The following is a 20,391-nucleotide window of genomic DNA, read 5'->3' on the forward strand; positions in this document are numbered from 1 at the left end:
AAGTTGTGTTTTTCTTGATTTAATGGAAAATTCTACAGATCCATTGCCTCGCTTGTCCTCACCACTTGTCAGCAAGGCAGCACATATCCATCTTCAGCCCTCTCCTCTACCTCCCTCGCCCATCTTCGGTCTCTTGTGGGGAGTCAGCCCTTCACACAGTCCAAGCTTTGGAATAGACATCCTGACAACAACAAACACTTTATTAATGGATTTTTTAACGCCCTGGGGAGGCAGCACAATTTGGCAGCATTCGGTTAAATATCACGTTGAAAACCAACTCAGCTTTTTAAGAAACACCTCTCCCAGGAGAAGATTATATACACACACACCGCATCAATACTCGCTGTCCACATCCCTCCTGCCACCCCACCCAGCCCCAACAGAGCTTTCTCTGGAATGAAACTCATAAAATTCAATATTCTCAGTTTGCATCTCTGTTCTGATGGAGTACATGTCTGATGACTAATCATCAACCAGAATGTCAAGAGCAATGCCTGGCCATCAAGGGCATGTTCATTGGGCATCACGCGCATATTCATTGCATGCAAGGGAGGCTTGTCTGGAAGAGGCCTAATGAGCAAGAAATGTTCACCTGAGCTCTCACAGGAAAGCTGTTTATGGCCCCAGTAATCAAACTGAGAGGCCAGATAATCCAAAGGTGAAAACAGACCTCCCAAATGGGCCAAGGTGAAGACCAGCCGGCCACTCCCTGACCTTCAGAGCTTGCCGCATTAGTAATGTGTGTAATAAAGTGTTGCTGTCTTAATTAACATCATGGAACTATCCGGGATACTTTAAAATGTAGCAGTGATGCTTATATGAAGTGCATAGTCAGTGGTGATCTTTCTTTTCTTTGAGGGCAGAGTTTATTCAGGTTTTTGCTCAAATATGAAAATGACATGTTTAATACTTAAGTGGAAAGCAAGCTTCCCCAGGGCAACCACTGTGTCTTTCACACACTCTTCTATGCAGTTGAGTTTCTGCATAATTTCCATGGAACTGTAATACAATGGGATTTCTATCCTAATTTTATGCTTTGCTTTCGGTAATTTGTCAGACCTGCAACAATGGATGAGTAACAAATTCTTGGAAATGAAAAATATGTAATTCCATAGTGCAAAATGAATATATGTAGGCAAATGGGTAATGCGTTGCTCATATATGGTCATTGTTTATCACTCTCTTGTTCTTCATTTTGTCCAGAACTAGAAGTCTCCTGCTTCATCAACCCAACCTAAGACTCACCCCCAACTCTGACACTGTCTAATAATTGTCAATCTTGGTAGCTGTCTTACAACTTTGAGATCCTACTGAGGACAAACTCATTTAAGTCCCAGGATTAATAAGAAATCTGTCTTACGACTTTGAGATCCTACTGAGAACAAACTCATTTAAGTCCCAGGATTAATAAGAAATCTGTCTTCACATATGGGAGAAGAGGCCAGTAAACATGAGTTTATTAGTAATAATGCCCATTATACTATAAATACATTATACTATAAATAATAGTTATATGTTTAATTAAGCTCTGTAACTTTGTGTCTAACTGAACCCTGATTTCAACAAGCATTTATGGGTACTGACCCTATATCAGATACTAGGTAAGCATCTGTGATACAAAGATGACTATGAGGAGTTTCTTGTGTCTTTATGTAAAATGTCTTCACTACATTTTGATTTGGAAGACCAGCTTTCTCGTCATAAGTCAAGCCTACTCATCAGCATTGGAGTTCTCTTTTATCATAATCAAGGTATTTTGAAGATTCATCTATAGATTCATGAGCCTACTTTCAAATATGTTATTCAAGTCACCAATTAAATAAGACCCAGGATTCAAACTTTAGGGGATCTTTAGCCATAATCTTCTTTGTTAATATTTAACTATTAACTACTAACCTTTGGATATGGCCAGATTTTTTTTCCTCCTCCTAGAACATTTCAAAATAAAGAATTAATTATTGGCTGGGCACAGTGGCTCACTCCTGTAATCCCAGCACTTTGAAAGGCCGAGGTGGGTGGATCACCTGAGGTCAAGAGTTTGAGATGAGCCTGGCCAACATGGCGAAACCCCATCTCTACTAAAAATACAAAAAAATTAGCCGAGCAAGGTGGTGGCCACCTGTAATCCCAGCTACTTAGGAGGCTGAGGCAGGAGAATTACTTGAACCCAGGAGGCAGAGGTTGCAGTAAACTGAGATCATGCCATTGTACTCCAGCCTGGATGACAGAGCAAGACTCTGTCTCCAAAAAAAAAAAAAAATGCATAGAGAGATTTGAGCATAGAGAGAAGCCAAGAAAGTGAAGAAAGCTCAGGAGAGTTTCAACCCATCATGTACCCATCATTTGTCATCAAAGACTCATAAGCATGGCCTTCCATCAACTGTGCACCTGCCTACAGCAAGAAAATGCAAACCACAGCCAACCTCTACTGGTGAAGCTGTTATTGGAAACACAAGTTTCCTCAAGCTGTTCCTCCTCCCCATCCTCAATTAATACACTTCCTCCCTTTTGACATTGCTGCTGCTCCTCTTTAGAAAGAAATTCGATCAGCTTAGGTGATTTTTCTCTTTCACCTTCTAATTGTTACCAAACCCTGCTTGTTTGAGGTGGTTTCAGACTGAATGACAATGTGTTCTTCTTCTGATCCTGGGTGTGGGCAGGAGAATAAGATGGAGGAATGCGCTGAAGTCCACTACTCTATTTCCTCTAGATTCTCTAAGGTTCTTTAAGAATTGCATCGTCAATGAAGATGATGGCTAAATGTAAAAAATGATCTTACCCTTCACGTAAATGGAAATTATTCAAGTACACCATGAGGACTAACCTTTTGTAAAATTGTAAAGAAACACATAACAGATAAGCTCGTATCTTTTTGCTTGTTTACATCTCTTCCCTTTCATGGTGCCCTTGTAAGTTCTCCATCACACCTGCCTACTCCTCATCTCCAGCCCACATTCTCCTTGGGCTCAGCCCATCCAGATCTGATCATGCTGAATCCACCCATCTTTCAATGGTGGATTCCCTCTGAGCTCTCCATGCTTTGGAGGTAGATATGTTACTACCCTGATACTAATCAACATTGCTAGACAGGTAGAAGTCTGGAGGATAAGCTTAGTGCCCGGACTTCAGAGTAATTGGAGTCTGCATTTTAATGGAGGCTCCTGTCTCATCATTCAGAGCAATCCTGCTGGTATTTTCTACTAGATGAGGAGGGGAGATAGGCCCTTTATGCAGGCCTGCCGGAGGTATTTAAAGGTGAGCAGGATTCAGAGGGGAACCTTGAACAGCACTGCCTTTCTCTTCCCTCCCTCCCCAACTTGGAGAGGCAGACCCCCTCCCTACTTGGTATTGAACATTCTACTTTTTTCACTGACAGTGCAATCTCCCTCAATTAGCCTATACTCCCAAAGCAAAGACTTGGCAAGAGGGCTTATTGTCTCTGGGTGTTAAAAGTACATTGCACTATAAACGTCTGTGCTCTCTGTCTGAAGTCTTAAGAGGAGTTTATCATTTACTTGCATCTGGACACGAGGGCAGTTTTTTCCCAGAGATGTGTGCTCAGGCATTTCTGTAGATAGAGGGAGATTCTCTTGTGCTCAACTTTCCTCTCCCTGGCATTGGTGTGGAGGGCTGCTCTCTGAGTGACAGCTGCTTTCTATTTGACTCAATTCAGCCAGTGTTCACCAGGTGCCTCTTCCGTGCAAAGCAGCTGCCAGGGGCTACTATAGGTGGGTGGGATGCATAGCCAAGTGTCAAGGCACACCGCCGGCCCTCTGCAGCAGGCAGGAGGATGCATGGACACTTGCAATGGGCCCCTGGACAGGAGCCATGGTTCACCTCACCAGGGGGCTAGGTGAGTGGAGGCTGGGCTTGTGCTGCTGGGAGGAGGCCGTGGCGTTAACATTGCACCAATAATGCTCTTTGCCAGAAGGTGGTGGAACCCAGCAAGGGCAGATGTGAGTCTCGGTCCACCTCTCACCCAGAGCCCTGGGACTGCACAACCAGGGGCAGTGTCCAGTGCCACAGCAGCCCGCACTTGACCTCGCTGTCCAGGTTGGAGGTTGGCTACTAACTGTTTCTGGGCCCTTCTGCTGCTTTCCCTGCACAGGACACTGTTCGTTCAGTAGCAGTGGACAGCTTTGTGAAGTCCTCTCATCCTCTGGGAAGCAGGGCTGAGCTGTCCTGAGAGAATTTCCTCACCAGCAGCTATGCAGGGTGGGGGCCAGTCCCCCTCTCATGCACCTAGGTTGTCACCTCCCCTGCCCCATGGTGTGGAGTCACTGTCCAGCTGCCAGTGAGGGAGGCAGTGAGTGCCCCTGGCCCCATTTCCAGGCCAGTGACCTTCATCTAAGGTGTCTGGAGAGCTGGACCCACACATGCCCTCGTAGAAGCCAAATGTCCCTCCAGCTTGAAGCCACCATGCTGCCAACTTCTACCAGTCTCCCAAAGGAAATAATAGTCCTCTTGATTTCATTTCCGCTTTACTTTTTATTTTGAAATAGCAATAGATACACTGGAAGTTGTAGACATAGCACAGAAAGGCCCCAGGTACCCTTCACCAGCTTTTTCCGAATGGCTACCTCTTACATAGCTAGAGTACAGTACCAAAACCAGGAAATTGACTTTGTTACAGTATGTGCATATAGTTCTATTTATCACACATAGGTTTGTGCAACTACTACCTCAACTCTTGATTTCATCTTATAACTGTGTGCCTGGGTCTTTACCCAAGCAGAGCCCCATGAAACCAAAAGATTCAGTGGTTTTGATGCCCTGGGATGTCACCATATGAGTAACCAAATTTGGTGATTCTAGGTTGACTTCCTGCTCCCAGATCCATAAAGATTGGTCAACATGAATGAACCTGAAAAGACAGGTCAGTCATACAGAACCCTGCCCCAGCCAAAGAAACTCACGCTTGTCAATCATGAGCTCATGATTGAAAATGTGCTCCCCAGATAAAAGAAGGCATCTACTCATTTTGCTTCCATGTTGCTGATAGAATTACTTTTTCTGTTCTGGCTTTCCCAAGGCAATTACAAAACCTGTTTGCTCCATTGTAAGTTGAAATCAACACTATTACTATGAACTCAATAATACTATATTTTTACCATAATTGTAAATAAATTAATCATTAAACCTGTGGATTAAATACAACTTTTAAAATGATACGTACAATGAGAAACAACATCCACTGAAATGGTGACTTAAGAGTCATGTTCCTATACTTTTCTTTTTTCTTTTTTTTTTGTGTGTGTGTTTTTTGTTTTTTGTTTTTTTGAGATGGAGTCTTGCTCTGTCACCCAGGCTGGAATACAGTGGCACGACCTCAGCTCACTGCAACGTGCGCCTCCTAGGTTCAAGCGATTCTCCTGCCTCAGCCTCCCGAGTAGCTGGGATTACAAGCGACACCACGCCCGGCTAGTTTTTGTATTTTTAGTAGAGACAGAGTTTCACCATGTTGGCCAGGCTGGTCTCGAACTCCTAATCTCAGGTGATCCACCCGTCTTGGCCTCCCAAAGTTTTGGGATTACAGGCGTGAGCCACCACACCTAGCCCACTTTTCTTCTTCTTCTTCTTCTTTTTTGAGAAGGAGTCTTGCTCTGTCACCCAGACTGGAGTGTGCAGTGGTGCAATCTTGGCTCACTGCAACCTCCATCTCCTGGGTTCAAGCAATTCTCCTACCTCAGCCTCCCGAGTAACTAGGATTACAGGCACCCACCATCACACTCAGCTAATTTTTGCATTTTTTTTTTTTTCAGTAGAGACAGGGTTTCACCACATTGGACAGGCTGGCCTCGAACTCCTGACCTCAGGTGATCCACCGACCTCAGCCTCCCAAAGTGCTGGGCTTACAGGCATGAGCCACCGCACCTGGCCCACTTTTCTTAAAGTAACACCTTGGAAACACTAGGAATGATCTGGCTCTGTTTTAAGGTTATATAGAAAAAAAGTAATGGAGTTGGGCGTTGCGTTAGCTGTACCATAATGAAGTTTCTTAAAAGCCAGCTTGATGGTTATTTTTAACAATTATAGGCACTACTTACAGGTCACTGAGATAAATCACATAATGTTGAACTTTGCAGCCTTACAAGGAAAACAATTTTCTCCTTTACCAGAAATTATCAAGTTATTAATTTTTTTCAGTGCATGTGTGAAAAGCCATTAGCTTCTTTTTTTTTTTCTTTTCCTTAAATATCTAGCTGTACTAGGCGACTGTGCTTAAATGGTGGTGATTTCCATTGACTAAAATCCCATCAGAAGAACCTTGAGGCCTGTCGAGGCGAAAGCTAACCAACTGCAAAGTGGATGCCGTCAGATTTGTAGTAGTGGATAAGGATGTAGAAGCCGAGAAGCACTGAAAATGGCAGTGTACTCAATTTTATCTTCCTTTATTCAATGCTGTAATCAGTCCTAAGGGTAATTTGCTTTAGTTACCGTAGTAGCAGAATGATACACTGTTTCAAATGAAACACACGTGAAATAACACAACTGACTCCCTGTTTTAGATGATCCTGCTTTAAATGTTGAGATCTAGCTTCTCATAGCCTAAGCATCCCACGACCAAATGCCCGAAAAATAAGATTCAACTCCTAAGGCAGTATAATCGTATAAGAATAAGCTCACCAAAATCACATTTACTATGAGTGCAATGTTACCAAAATATATGCACATGGATTAAAAACTCACAAGAAATCCAGAATCCAGAAAATTTACCAGGTTAATACGGTGATATTATGGGTCACTTTTGCTGTTTTCATTTTAAATTATCTCAACGCTGTTCTGGGTTTTCAGGTAATAGGAAGCGGGGAAACAGTTGGATGCTGATTTCTCATTGGTACCGTGCATATAAGAGATGTTCAGTAGATGCAGTTGGAGGAAGGTGTAACAATAAAAGCAGGACGTGTCAGTGGTGTGAGTGTGCCCTTTCATGGCACGATTTAGAAAACAGCCTGGAAGACACTGCACGTTGGCCTCATGCTTTTTAAAGGAAATAAGACATGTATAGAGTTGCTTTTATGCATCTTGTGATGAAGATATTCCCCCTGGCCCATCTTTAACCAACAATTGGGCCTCTCAACTGCCACCTCAAAGTTCAGTCCTGCCTGAGACCAGGAGACATCCTTGGCTTCAGGGGAGAGGAACTCGGAGGACTCCCATAGTAGGCACCATGACAGCAGCACCAAGGAGCTTGCCGCTCTGGACTTGCACTTGCCAAGGGCAGGGTTCCTGGCCTTTCCCCAGTCTTCCTGGCACCAGAGCCCTTCTGGTCTCCTGGTTCCCATAGCAACAAAGTTTTCTTTCAGGCCCTAGTCACTGGGTCCCCTTTCCCTGGACCTAGTCTCTTTACAGTGAGGTCCCAGATACCAGCCTCTAAGCATCAGGACAAGCGGCCATCCCCCAACTCCGGTTTCCTCCCCACCCATCACCTCCCTCCTAAGCCAGCGTGAGTCACAGACGCAGATCCTTAACCCTCTCTCACCTTTTGTCACCTTGTCCCTCATGTTCAGATCTGTTCAAGCTCATCCTCAAAATAGCTGGCCTTGGTTTTATTCTGTTTTCAAACCTTGCCTTCTTCACCCTTTTTCCCCATAACTCCTATCACTCCCCAAAATAAAACTTTACCCCCAAAAAACTGTTCACAGTCCCAGTCCCAGCCTTATGTGGTCTGACCCTGTCCTGCAGCTCAGGCCCAGTTTGTTTCTCAAGATCATGACCACATTCACCATCCAACTCCTGTCTGTGCAGCCTGCCTAAAGAGTCCTTGCCCAGTTGAATAAATAAATATCTTTCATTTGCAGAAACCTTGAGAAAGCAAGGCCTCTGGGTTTGTTTTTTTTTTTCCCACTCTCTCTACTCCTTTTTCATTGATTCTTTCATTCATTCAATCATTTTTTCTTTCAATCAATTGTTTATTTACAGTTCTTGAGATCCTAGTTGCACCAGGAAATATACTAGATAATAAGGTTACAAAGAAATGCATTTCTGCTTTGAGAAGATCGTAATTCCTGGGGTCCTTAAAATACAGCTGTTATGGGTTGCACCAGAATAAACCAGAAGTGGCCAAAGCAATCAGTGAAGCTCCATAGACTCCCACGTGGATCCTACCAAGAGGCAGGGAGCAAAAATCAACACAGGAACTTGTAAGAGGAACAAGGTCTGCAGCCTCTGAAGAAGCACGGGGAACCTCAGGATGGGCCTGGAGCCAGCCAGCAGAGGGGAGGGCTCCCGGCTGGTGAGGAAGTGGAACCTCATTCTTTGAGTAATGACTATTGGGATTCGGATTGTTACACAACCACCAACTTTTCATAAACCTTAATGATTCCCAAAATGCTGGCACATCAGTCGTCTTGATTAGTCCCCTCTACAACCCTTTTAGGAAGGTATTCTATTTGTCACCATTTTATAGAGGAGGGAACAAAATGTCAGGAAAGTTACATAATTTCCCCCAGGTGGCCCAGCTTTCAGTGATGGATCTGGGAGATAAGGCCCCTCTCATGCTCATTGTAAAGTAGGGTTTTCCCTGCCTTCTCATGCGATGTCTTACAGGGGAAAGTCACGCTTAAGTTAAAAACAGCAGCAGCAGCAAGACCCATACAGCATGGTCAGGTAGAAAATCGCCTGCTAGAAGGATTCCAACTTCGGGTACCTTCATGTAGTGGCTCAGTTTGTTTACCTCCTTGCCCACATTTACCTTCAAAAATGTATCTTGTGAACAAACAAACAAAGCAGAGAGGGCTCTTTCAAAAAGCAAAAAAGAGGGCTGTAATCCCAGCACTTGGGGAGGCTAAGGCGGGCGGATGTCGAGGTCAGGAGATTAAGACCATCCTGGCTAACATGGTGAAATCCCATCTCTATTAAAAATTTTTTAAAAAGTTAGCTGGACATGGTGGCATGCGCCTGTAGTCCCAGCTACTCAGGAGGCAGAGGCAGGAGCATCACTTGAACCCAGGAGGCGGAGCTTGCTGTGAGCCGAGATCACACCACTGCACTCCAGCCTGGGTGACAGAGCAAGACCCCGTCTAAAAAAAAAAAAAAAAAAAAAGTGTATCTTAAGCTCAAATGGGAATATCCCATCACAGTTTGAGAATGTAATAGCTTAAGAGGCAGCCAATTTTTTTTTTTTTTTTTTTGTGCACAACGTGCAGGTTTGTTACATATGTATACTTGTGCCATGTTGGTGTGCTGCACCCATCAACTCGTCAGCACCCATCAACTCGTCATTTACATCAGGTATAACTCCCAATGCCATCCCTGCCTCCACCCCCCTCCCCATAATAGGCCCTGGTGTGTGATGTTCCCCTTCCCGAGTCCAAGTGACCTCATTGTTCAATTCCCACCTATGAGTGAGAACATGCGGTGTTTGGTTTTCTGTTCTTGCGATAGTTTGCTGAGAATGATGGTTTCCAGCTGCATCCATGTCCCTACAAAGGACATGAATTCATCCTTTTCTTTGGCTGCATAGTATTCCATGGTGTATATGTGCCATATTTTCTTAATCCAGTCTGTCACTGATGGACATTTGGGTTGATTCCAAGTCTTTGCTATTGTGAATAGTGCTGCAATAAAAATACGTGTGCATGTGTCTTTATAGCAGCATGATTTATAATCCTTTGGGTATATACCCAGTAATAGGATGGCTGGGTCATATGGTATTTCTAGTTCTAGATCCTTGAGGAATCTCCATACTGTTTTCCACAATGGTTGAACTAGTTTACAATCCCACCAACAGTGTAAAAGTGTTCCTATTTCTCCACATCTTCTCCAGCACCTGTTGTTTCCTGACTTTTTAATGATTGCCATTCTAACTGGTGTGAGATGGTATCTCATTGTGGTTTTGATTTGCATTTCTCTGATGGCCAGTGATGACAAGCATTTTTTCATGTGCCTGTTGGCTGTATGCATGTCTTCTTTTGAAAAATGTCTGTTCATGGCCGGGCACGGTGACTCACGCCTGTAATCCCAGCGCTTTGGGAGGCCGAGACGGGCGGATCACAAGGTCAGGAGATCGAGACCATCCTGGCTAACACAGTGAAACCCCGTCTCTACTAAAAATACAAAAAATTAGCCGGGTGCAGTGGCGGGTGCCTGTAGTCCCAGCTACTCAGGAGGCTGAGGCAGGAGAATGGCGTGAACCTGGGGGGCGGAGTTGCAGTGAGCCGAGATCGCGCCACTGCACTCCAGCCTGGGTGACAGAGCGAGACTCCGTCTCAAAAAAAAAAAAAAAGAAAAATGTCTGTTCATATCCTTTGCCCACTTTTTGATGGGGTTGTTTGTTTGTTTGTTTGTTTTTGTAAATTTGTTTGAGTTCTTTGTAGGTTTTGGATATTAGCCCTTTGTCAGATGAATAGATTGCAAAAATTTTCTCCCATTCTGTAGGTTGCCTGTTCACTCTAATGGTAGTTTTTTTTTGCTGTGCAGAAGCTCTTTAGTTTAATTAGATCCCATTTGTCAATTTTGGCTTTTGTTGCCGTTGCTTTTGGTGTTTTAGACATGAAGTCCTTGCCCATGCCTGTGTCCTGAATGGTATTACCTAGGTTTTCTTCTAGGGTTTTTATGGTATTAGGTCTAACATTTAAGTCTCTAATCCATCTTGAATTAATTTTTGTATAAGGAGTAAGGAAAGGATCCAGTTTCAGCTTTCTACTTAAGGCTAGCCAATTTTCCCAGCACCATTTATTAAATAGGGAATCCTTTCCCCATTTCTTGTTTCTCTCAGGTTTGTCAAAGATCAGATGGCTGTAGATGTGTGGTGTTATTTCTGAGGACTCTGTTCTGTTCCACTGGTCTATATCTCTGTTTTGGTACCAGTACCATGTTTTGGTTACTGTAGCCTTGTAGTATAGTTTGAAGTCAGGTAGCATGATGCCTCCAGCTTTGTTCTTTTGACTTAGGATTGTCTTGGCAATGCGGGGTCTTTTTTGGTTCCATATGAACTTTAAAGCAGTGTTTTCCAATTCTGTGAAGAAACTCATTGGTAGCTTGATGGGGATGGCATTGAATCTATAAATTACTTTGGGCAGTATGGCCATTTTCACGATATTGATTCTTCCTATCCATGAGCATGGTATGTTCTTCCATTTGCTTGTGTCCTCTTTTATTTCACTGAGCAGTGGTTTGTAGTTCTCCTTGAAGAGGTCCTTTACATCCCTTGTAAGTTGTATTCCTAGGTATTTCATTCTCTTTGAAGCAACTGTGAATGGAAGTTCATTCATGATTTGGCTCTCTATTTGTCTGTTACTGGTGTATAAGAATGCTTGTGATTTTTGCACATTGATTTTGTATCCTAAGACTTTGCTGAAGTTGCTTATCAGCTTAAGGAGATTTTGGGCTGAGATGATGGGGTTTTCTAAATATACAATCATGTCATCTGCAAACAGGGACAATTTGACTTCTTCTTTTCCTAACTGAATACCCTTGATTTCTTTCTCTTGCCTGATTGCCCTAGCCAGAACTTCCAACACTATGTTGAATAGGAGTGGTGAGAGAGGGCATCCCTGTCTTGTGCCAGTTTTCAAAGGGAATGCTTCTAGTTTTTGCCCATTCAGTATGATATTGGCTGTGGGTTTGTCATAAATAGCTCTTATTATTTTGAGATACGTTCCATCAATTTATTGAGAGTTTTTAGCATGAAGGGCTGTTGAATTTTGTCGAAGGCCTTTTCTGCATCTATTGAGATAATCATGTGGTTCTTGTCTTTGGTTCTGTTTATATGCTGGATTATGTTTATTGATTTGCATATGTTGAACCAGCCTTGCATCCCCGGGATGAAGCCCACTTGATCATGGTGGATAAGCTTTTTGATGTGCTGCTGGATTCAGTTTGCCAGTATTTTATTGAGGATTTTTGCATCGATGTTCATCAGGGATACTGGTCTAAAATTTTCTTTTTGTGTGTGTGTCTCTGCCAGGCTTTGGTATCAGGATGATGTTGGCCTCATAAAATGAGTTAGGGAGGATTCCCTCTTTTCCTATTGATTGGAATAGTTTCAGAAGGAATGGTACCAGCTCCTCCTTTTTTGAATTTCCAGCTTTTCTCCCCTGCTTTTTCCCTATCTTTGTGGTTTTATCTGCCTTTGGTCTTTGATGTTGGTGGCGTACTGATGGGGTTTTGGTGTAGGTGTCCTTTCTGTTTGTTAGTTTTCCTTCTAACAGTCAGGACCCTCAGCTGTAGGTCTGTTGGAGATAGCTTGAGGTCCACTCCAGACCCTGTTTGCCTGGGTATCAGCAACGGAGGCTGCAGAAGATAGAATATTGCTGAAAAGCGAGTGTTCCTGTCTGATTCTTGCTCTGGAAGCTTCATCTCAGGGGTGTACCCTGCCGTGTGAGGTGCGGGGTGTCGGTCTGCACCTAGTGGGGGATGTCTCCCAGTTAGGCTACTCAGGGGTCAGGGACCCACTTGAGCAGGCAGTCTGTCCATTCTCAGATCTCAACCACAGTGTTGCGAGATCCACTGCTCTCTTCAGAGATGTCAGACAGGGTCATTTACATCTGCAGAGGTTTCTGCTTCTTTTTTTTAGCTGTGCCCTGTCCCCAGAGGTGGAGTCTACAAAGACAGGCAGGCCTCCTTGAGCTGCTGTGGGCTCCACCCAGTTCAAGCTTCCTGGTGACTTTGTTTGCCTACTTAAGCCTCAGCAATGGTGGGCGCCCCTCCCCCAGCCTCACTGCTGCCTTGCAGTTAGATCTCAGACTGCTGTGCTAGCAATGAGGGAGGCTCCATGGGCGTGGGACCCTCCTGGCCAGGTGTGGGATATAATCGCCTGGTGTGCCATTTGCTAAGACCCTTGGTAAAGCATAGTATTAGTGTGGGAGTTACCCGATTTTTCAGGTGTTGTGTGTCTCAGTTTCCCTTGGCTAGGAAAAGGGATTCCCTTCCCCCTTGGACTTCCCAGGTGAGGCTATGCCTCGCCCTGCTTCAGCTCTCGCTGGTCGGTCTGCACCAGCTGACCAGCACCGATTGTCTGGCACTCCCCAGTGAGATGAACCCAGTACCTCAGCTGAAAATGCAGAAATCACCCATCTTCTGTGTTGCTCACGCTGGGAGCTGGAGACTGGAGCTGTTCCTATTCAGCCATCTTGCTCCACCCCCCTCGGAACTGAGGCAGTCAAATTTCTATTTCTGGAAACCAGTCTTTCATTTTCATGAGTCGCCAAAGAGGAATATCCTAAACATCTGCTTTCCTAAGTGATTGGAACTTGTCCTGGTCCTGACCTGAGAAATCAAAACCATGGCAAGAGTGGTTCTGTGGAGGCCAGATGGACTTTTCTCTGAGATGCAAGAGGAAGGCAGGTTAATGTATAACTCCCAAAATTCTTATGCCTACCAGTATTGATGAAACCATATCTAATGTTATGGAATATCATCAGCATGGATATTATTTTTAAAGCCTAGAGATATTCAAAGATAAAGGGGAAAAAGCTGTGCCACCTTAATTTAATCGGAAGTAATTATGCTAACTTCTAACCCTCATAGCTATGTGCACCAGGGAGGTCAGGAGGACAGCAAAGTAAGAGTCAGGTGGACTTGCCTGTCCATATTTGCTCTACATAGTCACATGTGATCATTTTCTCCTTGTGTAGAACAATCATCTCACAACACTAAAAGGTAGAAAGAGCTTCCTCTTGGTTGTGTGATCATTTCGAGTGCAGGGTTAATGACAAACCTTGTATACCCATTCACCAGGAATTTCAGTCCAAGCCAGGTGTGCTCAATATGGTGACCTGAAAGGAAGCCTACTCTGTTGACCATGAGAAATGGGCAGTTGTTAGCACATCAAATGTGTCATCCCTACCAATGAGGTGTCCCTTCTGGTGGTTTGTTCAATACTTCTCCAGCATGAATTTACTTACAATAGCAACACACTTCATCAGACTCATTTTTATCATACTGTTTCCCTATAATTTTATTATATTGTCTGTTATGCACCAGAGCCTCCCTTTTGGCCAAGTGTGTTTCCACTTCCATTTGATTTTTCAGGGGAGTCATTTCCTTAGAGTTGTTTTAAACCATTTTTCTGGGCTTGGGATGTGCTGTTTTATCATATTTGCAGCATTCAGGGCTTTAGAGCATTTTTTACTAATAAAAATGAAACCACCTCTATTACTCTTTTAGTAATACTGTTCTTTGTAGACCTCTTTCCATTTTCAGACTTACATTGAATAGATTAGGTACACTTGTGTTCTTATTCCCATCAAGCTACTGTATAATTTTTGTCACTTTGGCTCTCGGCAGGAGATTCTGCATACAGTGACAACGATGTAGGCGTATGTGCACATGTGTGTCTGTGTTAGGGGGAAACGTGTGCCTGAGCCTTGGCTGAACCCTCACAGCAAGGCCAGCCTTCCCGCGGATCGTAATGAATGGAACTGCGGGAGCTGTCTCCGCTAAAGTGAGACATTCTTCTCCCAAACTAATGTTTTCTGCACCAGTTGGCAGATTTTTTTTTTTTCCTGAGATCAACCCATCTGCCACTTTCATTCTGCAGTAACCTGGCAACTCGCAGTCCGGATCGTTCTGTTCCATCTTGACCCCTGTCCTGGGAATGCTGCAATTTAGTGATACTCCTTTAAAGGATTGTCTGGTCACTTGGGCAGGTCAGTGCTGTTATTTGCTCATGTCATGAGGGCTTGGTGTTCTCGAATAGATGGTGACAGTATGACCATAATTCCTAATGTGTCCAGTCAATTGTCATGGGCTGAAACCTTTCACAGAAATAAGAGTGTCAGATATGGCTGTGGAGTCCATGAAAGATGCATTATTATTTTGCTCATCCTTCATAATACTTACTTTCTTTATCCTTATTGCCAATTCCCCAGGAGTCTAGAAATGAAGGGATTTGTTTCCAGTTGACATCACAGTCTTAGGCCTCGTGGGGCTTATATTCTATTGGAAGGGAAAATTGATAAACACCAAGCATCATTTTGTTGCAAAAGTTTAAATCATCCAAACTATATATGTACAAGCAGTCTAGATTGTGTTTATTTTCCTTTATTTTTTAAACTTACATCATATTTCCAACCTGACAAATTGAACTGCTCCTGCAGTGCCTTGATTTAAGCCTCATAGGCCAATCTCTTTGGGTGATTGTTTTGTCTATTTTTAAAAATCTCCACAAAGAACATTTATTTTCCTTCCTAGTAAACAATGTCATTGTTTACCTGTTAGAAATGTCTTATCAAAATTTAAGATAACCTGTCCTTTGTTATAGTTTGAGTCTATTACCCTAAGAGATTACTTCATTGTCTACGGCAAACAAAAGATCAGTGGCCTCTTTAAAAATAGCATTTTCCATATTGGAAGAAGAAAATCATGTCTGGACTGGCTTCTTTTGATATAACAAAAACTATTTCCCTTATCCACGCTCAATACAGTCAACACCCTCTCCTGCAAAAAATGGCCACAAGGGAAAGGAGGGCCATTTTCAGCCCAATTCCAACAGAGACCAATCTCTTTCCAACATATTTCATTCAAATGATAGAGGATTATATCTTCTATCATTTGCTTTTACAAATAGAACATTGAAAGTCTTAACTTGCTATTATTTTCTTGAAGGTTAACAAAAACATAACTTCTGCTGGAATACCACTGACTCTCTTGGGTCTCTTAATACCCAGACTGGTTACTTATGCAAATAGCTTTGCTGTGTAATTAGGGTAAAGCATTTTGTTTAAATTGCCTTTCTATACCCAGAACTCTATCCTAGACCAACCTTTATAAGGGAATTGAACCTGCTGGGTTTGAAAATTAGAATACTAAGCACAAGTGGGTGCATTTCTTCAATGGGCTTCGCACTGGTCTCAGATTAACTGGAAACAACAACTTGATGTGGGGACCTCAGGGACAGTCACACTTCATGATGCCTCACATCCTGTGATGGTTGAGTTATTACAAAGCATCAAGAAGGTCCATCTCCACAGATTTGCGTCATTTTTAGGAGCCACTGCATCTGGAATCTCATCACTAGAGAGTAAAGAGCTTAGGTTCCTGCCCTTTAAAATCTCCTCTTAAAACACAATTTTATAAAAGTGTTCATGTGTAAAGAATATGCCTCTCAATGGTGCATATGTCTTCAGAAATTTATTATAGAAATCATAAGGACGGTAGAGAATTAGCATCCTGGCAAGAGCACGAATTCAGGAGCCCACAGGCAAAACCTTGCTTGCAAATGCACCTTTTTGAGCCCACACAGGGTTGAGCTGCACAATGGATTTAATTTAAATTTAAATTTAAAATACAGATTTGTGATTTCTCTTTTTTTTTCGAGATGGAGTCTTACTCTGTCGCCCAGGCTGGAGTACAGTAGCACGATCTCGGCTCACTGCAACCTCCGCCTCCCAGGTTCAAATGATTCTCCTGCCTTAGCCTCCTGAGTAGCTGGGATTACAGGCGTGCGCCACCACACCGTGCTAATTTTTGTATTTTTAGTAGAGACGGGGTTTCACCATGTTGGTCAGGCTGGTCTCAAACTCCTGACCTATGATCTGCCCTCCTCAGCCTCCCAAAGTGTTGGGATTACAGGCATGAGCCACACTGCCCAGCCTTTTTTTTTTTTTTTTTTTTTTCTCCAAGGAAGCTCCTGGTACACTAGATGGGCATTCTCATGTGAAGAAAAATATCAGCTAAACATGAAAGGCCATCCCCTCCTTTAAACAGCACCGGTGCTTCCAATCTGCCACCATGCCCACCTGGCTGCCCCCTATTCTCCAGGCTCCTCCCTGGCTCCAAAAGCCTTGAGTTTCTTACTCTCTTTTTGAGACTCTGCCATTCTTTTTGATCTCAGAATGGATCATTGTCTCTCTGCAAGGATGAATAAAAAGCTAATACTAGGACTAAGTGCTTTTTCTCAAGCACTGCTGAGAAAGATCTGGAAGGTAGTGTTGCCCAGGAACAGGAAGTGAAAAAGTTTTCTGATGCTCTTCTAATTAAAAAAAAAAAAAAATTATTTAGATACCAAAGTGTTTCTGTGATGTTGTCATAGAATTATAACACCCAGCCAGGCACAGTGGCTCACGCCTGTAATCCCAGCACTTTGGGAGGCCAAGATGGGCGGATCACCTGAAGTCAGGAGTTCGAGACCAGCCTGACCAACATGGAGAAACCCTGTCTCTACTAAAAATACAAAATTAGCCCGGCGTGGTGGCGCATACCTGTAATCCCAGCTACTTGGGAGACTGAGGCAGGAGAATCACTTGAACCCGGGAGGCAGAGGTTGCGGTGAGCCAAGATTGTGCCATTGCACTCCAGTCTGGGCAACAAGAGTGAAACTTCATCTCAAAAAAAAAAAAAAAAAAAAGGAATTATAACACATACCCAAGAACCGTGAAACTTTCCTATTCTTAGCTCTGGTCCATTCTGCATTACCATGGTGTTTAATTGAGGGGGAAAAAAAAGTCAGATATAGATAAATTGGAAATGATTCAACTGAGAGTGACAAAAATTATTAAAATGATTAAAGGGTTGCAAAATTGATCTGTGAGGATCAGCTTGAGGAATTGGATTATGAAGTCTGAGGAAAAGGGAGCTCAGGGCAGATTTATTCAGTGTATTAAGGGACATGATACGGAGGAAACTGGCCAATGTCTTCCGGCTCTGCTGAGGACAGAGCAAATGGAAATTATCTTACAATATGGCAGGGGAGAATTTTTTATCATGTGTAATGGAACCATAAGGACTGACCCTTAGGAAAAGCATTTCCGAGGTTAAAAAAAAAAAAAAAAAAACTCAAAAATATTATCCTTGAGACAGGTTTTTAAAGGATAGACAGTCGACAAGGAGTTTTATATCTTGTTCTGCCTAAAGGCAGGGTTTGTGCCAGGTGACCTTTGGGTGCATTTTCCATTCCTTTGAGTCTACAGATTTATAAAAGGTCTTGAATCTGAGTTTAGCGAATTCAAAAGCAAGTACACATCAGCTCCTAACCATCAGAAACTAAAGTACAAGGACACACACATTTTTTTGCTATTGAATTAACACCTGGAATCTCAGCTATTCATGCAATCATTTCTTTTGTAGTCTGTGATTGCAAACTAACAGTTATTAGTCCTCTGTGGCACTTAAAAAAGGGTACAGCTTTTATGCCTAACATATGCAATACTTCTATTAGCAACGTGTTTCCATGGATACGTTTTATCAGAAAGTGCACTACCAAAAATAAGAATATAGAAAGACATTCCCCTGTGTCAGAAAAGGCAGGTCATTTATTTCATCCACTATTATGTATTGAGCACCTATTTTAAACCTGGACCTATGTTTTGCACTGAGCATACAAAGATGGAAAAGTATGTCAAGGAGCTTACTTGGGTGGTCAGGGAGTGATTCAGGCCGGACATGAAAACCTGTTACGAAAATATGGTTTACTGAATATTTAAGGAGGTTGCAGTAGGGTAGGAAAATATGAAATACCACCTAAAATGGGATTAAATCGACAGAAAACATCAACTGTGCATGGTACCATCAGGAGCAGAGAGAAGAGTCAAGATATAGAGGAGGCAAAGAAAGGAGGGTAGGGGGAAGGGCTCTGAAGGAAGAAACCACCCCTTCCTGAACAGCTGTGTGCTGGGCCAAGTGGAAGGCTTGGTTGTCCCGAGAGGAAGGCTTGGCTGTCCCAGCACCTCTCTGGAACTTCCCTGACCAGTAGAATGCTAGTTAGCAAAAGAGGTCGCAGATTGTAATTGGCGGTTCCCCACCCCATAGCCACCTTTGAGGATTAAATTGGGTTATGTACAGGCAAACCAGTACATAATGTGATTTAATAATCTGCCCAAGTAATTGTGTCAAAACTGAGGGCTGATGCCTCAGATTCACTTGATAGGAAATGGATCATTCCATTTTATAGAGATGAGCAATGTTACAAATGCCACACTGAAAAGATACCTTCACAAAAAGTCACTCACACCTAAGAAGATTGTCTTCTTAGCCCCACAGAATCTTAGGCTGAAAAGGAACTTAAAGCCCAGTCATCGAACCTCTTTCTCACTCCTGGAATGGGTTCCACACACCTTGCTTCCTTGGCAGGTGTCCAACTTAAGTGGCAAACAGTTCAAATTTTTCAGGACGGTGGTTTAGGAAGAGAGGAATTTTTAAGAAGTTCTTCCTTACGTGAGGCTTAAAACTGCCTCCCTGAAATGTGTGCCCACGGCCTGAGACCCACTCCTGGGAGCTGCTTGGTGTAGCTGAGCAGACGGCCTGTGACATCCGCTCATGGGCCTCTTCTCTGAAGGCTTAATGCCCCTCCTCAACCTCCTGTGAGGCTGCTCCTGGCTCCATGGCTGCCTTGCCTGAATGGGTTACAGTTTGTTAATGTCTTGTAGAAGGTAGCTCCCCAAATTGACTTTTTGGTCCTGCAGACCACTGGCCCAGCTTACAACTGAGCAACTTTTTGGGGCAGCCATATCACACTTATCTGTAAATAATTAAATGTATAATAAATCAATATTGCTCTCTTACAGTTAGCATTATTGAGCACCGGCTGTTTGCCTCTCGATAAGTCTGATCGGGTCCCCCCCAACCCCCTGCCACTCCTGGGCCCCATCCACCTTCATTGTCCTCCTTTCTGTACTTGTCTCATGCGCCTGTGACCCTTTTTGACCAGCCCAGAGCAGACATTCAATCAGCATTTGTTGATGAATTCATTAAATAGGCCACAAACTTTTTCGCCTCTGTTGAGTTTGCAGGTAATGTATTTGAAAGTTCCGCAGTGTTTGGTCTGTTCCTGTTTATCCCTGCATCAACTCCTGACTTGTAACATGACTCAGTCAGTACAGGTCTGGGGAACACAGGATGCACCCCCTTTCCCATCCTCGCACACCTGAGGTTTCCGACCCGCCCTGCCTGAAACCCTGCTCAGATGCTCAGGGTTGGGAAAAGGCTATGCCTGGCAGGCAGTGGTCCTCATGGCAATTCCCCCGGCTGTTCCTCAGGGAGCCAGACTTTGCCCAGCTCTGAGGTGCAGATACTGCTGCGCTCATGCCTTTAAGTCACCCTCATTAGATTTCTTATGGTTAGGTTCAGCCCGTCCTTCCAGCTTTGGAGACCCTTTGGGATCTTTTTTCAAGCCTCTATGTTACTGAATATCTTACAGCCTTTTAACCTCTAACTTTGAAAAGTCACATCTTCTGTCTCTATACCCATGTCGTTGCTATAGCTTTTTAAATATATTAATACCTTTCCTCATGCAACAAGAACAGACCTAACACTACCATAATAAACTGGAAGTCAAGGCTGAAAATCCAGATCATGGATACAGCAAAGAATTAGGTTGACCACAGAGGTTCTTCAATTCTTTCCTCCTGCCTAGGGTATCTCAATGATCAAGGCTGAAGGCGACTCTGGTGGTGATATAATCATCATTATCAGAATAGAAGCCTATGGATTCCTGGGGGAAGAAGGCCT

General features: G+C 43.4%; 1 protein-coding gene and 1 long non-coding RNA gene across 9 annotated transcripts in view; one reads left to right on the forward strand and one right to left on the reverse strand.

Moving 5' to 3' along the window:
* PRKN (parkin RBR E3 ubiquitin protein ligase) overlaps nt 1-20,391 on the forward strand; it is a 1,364,839-nt gene that overhangs the window by 1,192,220 nt on the left and 152,228 nt on the right. The gene's annotated exons all lie outside the window — the stretch shown is intronic.
* On the reverse strand, nt 4,469-18,398 carry LOC135970504 (uncharacterized). Its single transcript, XR_010586180.2, has 3 exons — nt 17,148-18,398; nt 14,788-14,883; nt 4,469-8,105 (listed from the first exon to the last, which is right to left on the reverse strand). It is a non-coding gene; the product is annotated as an uncharacterized lncRNA (long non-coding RNA).

Source organism: Macaca fascicularis, chromosome 4, assembly GCF_037993035.2.
Source record: "Macaca fascicularis isolate 582-1 chromosome 4, T2T-MFA8v1.1".
Taxonomy (NCBI): Eukaryota; Metazoa; Chordata; class Mammalia; order Primates; family Cercopithecidae; genus Macaca; species Macaca fascicularis.